Source organism: Mustela putorius, unplaced genomic scaffold (assembly GCF_011764305.1).
Source record: "Mustela putorius furo isolate JIRA1106 unplaced genomic scaffold, ASM1176430v1.1 tig00000874_pilon_pilon_pilon, whole genome shotgun sequence".
NCBI lineage: Eukaryota > Metazoa > Chordata > Mammalia > Carnivora > Mustelidae > Mustela > Mustela putorius.
Genome location: NW_025421505.1, coordinates 752,428 through 759,182, shown reverse-complemented (window position 1 = coordinate 759,182; position 6,755 = coordinate 752,428). Strand labels below are relative to the sequence as shown.

Sequence of the window (6,755 nt, the reverse complement as noted above, 5' to 3'; positions counted from 1 at the left end):
CTTAACCTTGTGAAGTTCTATTTGAGAAATAAAAATGTATAGAAAGATCCTCCCAAACAAATGCTGAGTGAGAAAGTACATCAACACAAGATACAACACAAGATAGGTCCTTTTTTTTTCTCCTTTAAATGTATATATCTTACTCCCTTCCACTATTTCTTTACATTTTCATTTTCTTTTGAATATAGTCGACACACAGTGTTACAAGAGCTTCCAGTGATGGAATGACTAAGTCACAGGAATAAAGGGTACGGTGAAGGGAATACAGATAGTGGTACTGTGTGGTGACAGATGGTAGCGCACGTGTGAGCGTAACACCATGCATAGAGTTGAATCACAGTTGTACGCTTGATCCGCGGGTAATTTTTATGCACACCCAAGTTTGAGAAGCGCTGATTATAATGACGTTGCTGGCAGCTGACCCTGCCCAGTAGCTCTATGATTGTTCAGCAAAGAAGAAATCATTCTTTAGTTGGATATAAATTCCCTAACATTACCCAATCAGCATTTCAATTCTTTTCTGCCCACCTTTCACCCCGCATGTCAGAATCCAATCTTGTTATTTGCCCCTAATTGCTCCTTAGACTTTAACACAGCCCTGGCTGAGAGTACCAGTTCCAGATGATTCCAAGTTCAGGGTCACTGACTAAATTTAGTGACAGCTCTTTGTGTCTGTAAATCTACTAAGGATGACAGTTCTGAAAAGCATCCAACTTTGCTTACCCGGAGTTTTGTCAGAGGCTACGGACAAGCAACCATCCGCAGCATATCCACGATGTTGAACAAACTGGGGCAGCCGTGGGTCAGATATTTTCCATGTTCATGGGAATGATGTGTGCTAATTTTATAAACAATTCCCGACATTCCACATCTCCCTTTCTCCTAATATAAGGACCAAAAAAAAAAAAAAAAAAAAAAAAAGGCAGAAGTACAGAGGGAATACAACACATTTGTTTTTCTTTATATTTCAGTTTTGCTTAAAACAAACTGCAGTGTACTCTTTCAAGGACATTCATTACTCATTAAAAACTATTCTAAAGAAGTTGTGGGTACGTTCTTATATTTACCAGGAAGTGATTCTATCTCTAAAGGACTCTGGGTTCTAGTCCCTTTCCTGTTACTATGGAGTAGGAAATTTCAAACAAACAAAACATGATTGATATTTACAGCATTGAGGAGTTTCCTTTTTTCTTTGTGTATCCTGAACTTACTTTCCCTTTGTCACTGTAACTTTCGTGTCCTTTTATTTTAACCTGAGAAATACAGAGTATTAAGACTACATGAAATGTTACAGTTTTCATTGAAAACATTAACATCTACACTGCTCTTATGCCCAGTGTACTGGTATACATGAAATAAAATGCATCATGAGTGCTGCAAATATGTTTGTCCTTCATCCATATATGGAGGGCGTCCTTTACATGAAGAACTTTGCTGAATAGAAAGGAGAATACAGAAATGTGTGAAACAGGTGCTCTGCCTCTCCCAAAGTGTGGGATATATTACAAATATCCACATCGTGACACAGAGCCACAAATTGTAGGAGAAAGTTACAGCTATGCAACAAGCATTTTTAAAGTTCATGTTGTAATAATGAATGAGAGAGAAGTCACTCTGGCATGGAGGAAGGAACAGGTGGCCAAGAGAAGCTGCTGAAAGAAAATGGCTTTTGAGCTAAAACTGGAGGATGAGAACAATTTGGAAATATGACAACATTGGAATACATCATTCTAGGAAAACGGAAGAAGTTTTTAAAAGGCCATGAAAGAAGGTAAATAAAAAATTAATCAACTTCTGTCCTAGGAACCATTTTATTAGTGTTATCCTACAGAGATTGTGACCAAATCACTTCTATGTTCTGAGAACCAAAGAGGAGGAAAATGAAGTTGAATTGTAAGGAATAATTGCTTGCTGCTGAAACAGCTGGGGAAGAAGACAGAATTGGCAATTTTACTTCTGAGGAGGTGAAATATTCTATCATTAAACAAACTGCTGACCAATTAAATACAAATGGAAGACTTTTATAGTTTTTATTTTTATTTTTAGGTAGAACTCTGTGCAATCAGTATTTATTAGTTAATTAAATCAATATTAAGTAGCTGTAGATTTAATGTATACTAAAAATTTGTTTTAATAGAATTTCAAAATTGTTTTTCCTTTGTTCTTTAGTTAAGTTACAAAGCAAAAAGTAGAAAGCTTATTGATTAAGAATTTGAAACCGGGTCTTTTTTTAACAGATAAACTATTTTCTTTCTAAAGTAAAAATTAGTGATTTAGGGAGGTAGTTGTAACTTTTAGAGAGCCATCAGAGTCCTAGTAAAGGTACTGACACATACACTGAGGAGTTTTTCTAGAAACTGAAGGATCTTTACACATCGTCTAAGAAAAACTACCTTTGGCTAAGGCAGAACTCAGGAACTAAGGTAACAAAACACTTTATATTTTAATACACATGTTTGCGATTCACACGCATAATGCCAGCATTTCTTTGGCTTTTTTCCCCTCATAAAAAAAAAATAATGTAATATTAAAATGAATTGATTTTTCTCAAATCTCCAAATGTATTTGTCCTTTTTTCTTTCATAATGTCAGACATTATTTTTGGCAGATGGTGTTGAAAACAGAAAGTGTTTAGTTTAACAACTTGGGCAGCTGTGGGTTCTTTCCTTTTCTTTCCAATTAATGAAAAAGTGCTTCCTTGCAGCAAAGAATGGAACTGAAGTTAGCATTTAAATGACAATGTAACATCTCAAATAAAAACAAGCATCTGAGAGGGAAGAAAATGCCCTCAAGAAATATTTTCTGTTTATGCCTCTCACGTAAGATGTAGCCATCTCTGCCTACACCTGTTTTTCAGATGGGAAGAATTCCAGGTCATCTACAAGAAATAAACTTCTCTTTTCAAGTTGATTGTTTCTAAATCTAGCTCAACATAAAGGATCTTCACAGTTGGCTTTTCTTTCAGCACAACATGAAAATCCCAACCGCTTTTGATTTGCCCATACAATCACTGCCTCTTCAGAACATGGGTACGTACATCTTAAAAGTTTCATTATTAACGATTATAGTGAACTATCTCCCCCCAACCCTGCTCTCATTAACCCTAACATTAAATCTCATTAAAGCCTTTGGTTATTACAATGTTGTGGGGAGGGGTGGGGGGATGCAGAGAGATCCTCCCCTTGCTTAAGGACAAATTCAACAATAGTTTCAAAATTATCCTGTGTTCCTCAGCGATACAGACTGAAAGCTCTTTGAATTTGCCAAATGTTGCATCCACAAAAAGAAGTGTTGTCAACAAGGAAACTACCTTATTTGTCTTAAACTTTGATTAGTTTGAAAGATGTTACCAATAATTGAGGAGTTCCAGACTCTACTCTGAAACATGCCTGTGGCCCAAAACTTCTAATATTTATGGGGCATGACCTCTGTCAGTGATCACTTACTTTCCACAAAGGTATTTTAGGGCAGATGCTGATTGCCTGAGGAGCCAAGAACATATTAAACTCCAGATTCAATACTGTCCTGGCCCTAGCCAGAGACTTCATCTTCATGTGGTAGGCTTCACCGTTGATCACCAATAGGTGACTCAGAATTTATCACAAAGTGTTGAGGATATCAAGACCGTCTAACACTCCAACAAAAACCAGAGCCTGGACCATCCAAGGAACGACTGTGTCACTTGTAAAAACATGGCCTTTCAGAAATGTATGAAAGACCAAACTTCATAGAAGTATGAGTTGTTGAAGAAAACTGAAACAAAATGAGTACCCAGAAGAATAAAACATTCTTTAAAATATTTTAAGAATATTTGTGTTACTTCCTTCTTTCAGATGAAAGAATAAAGTGTGGACGAAGCTTCCTTATTTTTAAAACTGAGGAAGGACTTGTGAAAGGAATTGAGATTTTTTCCAACCAAACACAAAATGTTCCAGGGCCTGTGAGGGCCTGTGGAAATCCTCAGAAGATGTATGAATGGGAAACAGATATCAATTCCCTCAGAGGGAAACCTGTGGTATTTGGCATTTCTCTTCAGTCCTCTCTTATGGATATATATGCTCACATGTATTCTTATGAGGTCGAAGAGGCTTATTATGATATAATTTCTTCTTTAGCAGCTGGGGACTATACAAAGGAACAAGCTAAGTGTAAGTAGACTAAGCATTTTAGTCCTGCGGTGTCGCCCTCGGCCCGCAAGGACGACAATGAGCCTGGCATGGTGTTAATGCTTCATTTCCGTTTATTTAATCAACTTCCTTAGCTTATATACAGCAGGGTGACCAATAAGGGGTCAAGCAATGGGGAGAGCCAATGAGAGTCCTGTTACTATGCTGATTAAATTTGATACAGCCAATAACTATGTCCTCCTTTAGGCGGGCTTCACCAGAAAGTTCATTGTATACTTGCAGCGTACTTTGCTAGCAGTGAGCCAAGCACCTTCTTGTAATGGCGGGGACTTTCCCGGCCGGAGGCAGTCCCCGACGTCTCCCCCTTTTTTGTTTTATGGCAGAGATCATGCCTGTCTTAGGTCGTCAGTAGCAGAAAACATCCTTACCCGTCATCAGACACAAGAGATCGATGATCTCTGTCCTGTCTTAGGTTGGTATGTTTCTCTACTGATCTGACCCGTCTTTGACTACCGATCTAGCATGCTTAGCCATATCTGGGGAGATGTCCCAGCCTCTATTGACATAGGGGCTTGTGCTATAGCTCGGCTCTGCTCTCGCTGCTGTGTTCTCCATTGGCGAACTTTTCTGAATAGAAGCAGAATGCCAATAAGGAGGAGGACAAGAAGACCAATTGTACCAGCCCATTGTTTGGTGAACTGGAACATATTGCTGAATGTTGGAAATAGCTCTGGAAGGGAAGCTGGTTGCACACGCATACTATTTACTCAAGTTATCTCAGCCAGAAGGATTCGTGTGAAATTTTGAAAATCGTCAGACCAAGTACCCTGCAAATACTAAGAGAGCTGTTGGGAGGAATTGCTGGCCTTATTAAATTGAGAGAATTTTACAGGGGTAACACAAAGTGCAGAAAAAGGAACAATAGAACCAACACTCAGTACATCAGCTAGTGAAGAATGGGGGGAAGATAAAGGAAGAATTAGTTAAAGGTAAAGGATAGGGCCAAGCCTTCAGAATAGCCCATAATTCACGTGTTGCCGTCAGGGGAATTAGGAATATCAGAGTCCCCCACGACAGTAGGAGGATCACGGCTTCCTCTGTCCTCATCCTCGTTCTCAGGGGCCTTCCGGACCAATCTCTCTGGAATCCAAATCGGCACTTCTTTGTCCTGTGGGAAAACACAAACGGAGCCTCTGCTCCAGATTAATACAGGATCCGGGCCTTTCCATTGTCCCGTAAGGATATCCTTCCAAAGAACTAAGGACTTGGGGGAAGAATCCATAGGGGCTGAATGTCTTTCAGCTGCTGCTTGACCGTTTTTATCGAGCGTCAAAAAATTTAAAATAAATAGAATTGTATTTAGTTTGTCTTTAGGGGACCGGAACGTGTCCCCTATTCCCCCTTTTTGTTTTAAAAGAGTTTGTTTGATGGTTAAGTGGGCACGTTCCACGATGGCCTGTCCTTGAGGATTGTAGGGAATACCATGATTTAGGGTAATGTTTAGTTGAGTAAGGAAACCGTGAAATACTTGTGAGGTGTATGCAGGTCCATTGTTTGTTTTTATTTGTCGAGGTTTACCCCAAGCGGCAAAGGCTTGAAGGCAGAGGGAAATAACATCTTTGGATTTTTCCCCAGCATGGATAGAGGCGAATATGACACCAGAACATGTGTCCACAGAAACATGCACATATTTTACTTTACCAAATTCAGGGATGTGAGTAACATTCATTTGCCATATATGGTTGGGTAACAGGCCTCGTGGGTTAACTCCTAAGGAGGGGGATGGCAAGAGAATAAAGAGGTCTAGCCTCCATTCCAAGTGTTAGACATGCGAGGGGCGGGCCAGTGGAGCCAAAACCCCTTTGTCCACGGGATTTTTCTGTGTTGGGGAATAGTTTATGACAGCTTGGTAACACTATAATTTGTGCTATTTTATCACCTGGACTGATAACTGTAATGCCACGAGGGGAAGACACTAATATTTTGACTATTCCTGTATAATCAGCATCAATTACTCTGGGGTGTACTATTAATCCAGCAAGGGCTGTGGAGCTACACCCTAATAATAGGCCTACAGTGTTCACAGGCAGTGGGCCCTTAAAATCTGATTCCACCACCTGGGTTCCCATCTCGGGGGTTAGTACAAGTCTGGTGGTGGCACGGATGTCCAATCCGGCGCTTCCTTTTGTAGCCCGCCTTGGCTCGTCGGCGGGTAATGCGTGCAGGCTACCTGTTGAAGCACCCCATACATTTGAGGGCCCTGGGGTGATGGGCCCCATTTCCCGTTTTTTGAATTACTTGGGGGTAGTGGATTACTTTGAATATCTTTTACTGAGCGACATTCATTCGCCCAGTGTGTACCCTTGCCACACCTAGGACATATGCCAGGTTGCTTTACTGTTGGGGGACCCTTGCTGTCAGGACATTCTCGCTTAAAGTGCCCCTGAGCTCCACATTTGTAGCATTCCCCAGAATTTCCTTTAGCGCCCTTACGTTGGGATAGCTGAATGCCCTGAAGGCCTTGAGTAATGGCTGAAGCAAGTACTTGTCCTTGAATAACACTGTCATTAATATCCCTGCATACCTTAATGTATGTGCTTAAATCTTTAGCCTTCCATGGCCTAAGGG

At 40.3% G+C, this 6,755-nt stretch overlaps 1 long non-coding RNA gene across 1 annotated transcript; it reads left to right on the top strand.

Annotated features, from left to right (window-relative positions):
• Positions 1 to 1,231: 1,231 nt before the first annotated feature.
• On the top strand, positions 1,232 to 3,772 carry LOC123393570. Its single transcript, XR_006608403.1, has 3 exons — positions 1,232 to 1,771; positions 2,858 to 3,029; positions 3,235 to 3,772. It is a non-coding gene; the product is annotated as an uncharacterized LOC123393570 (long non-coding RNA).
• The last annotated feature ends 2,983 nt before the right edge of the window (positions 3,773 to 6,755 follow it).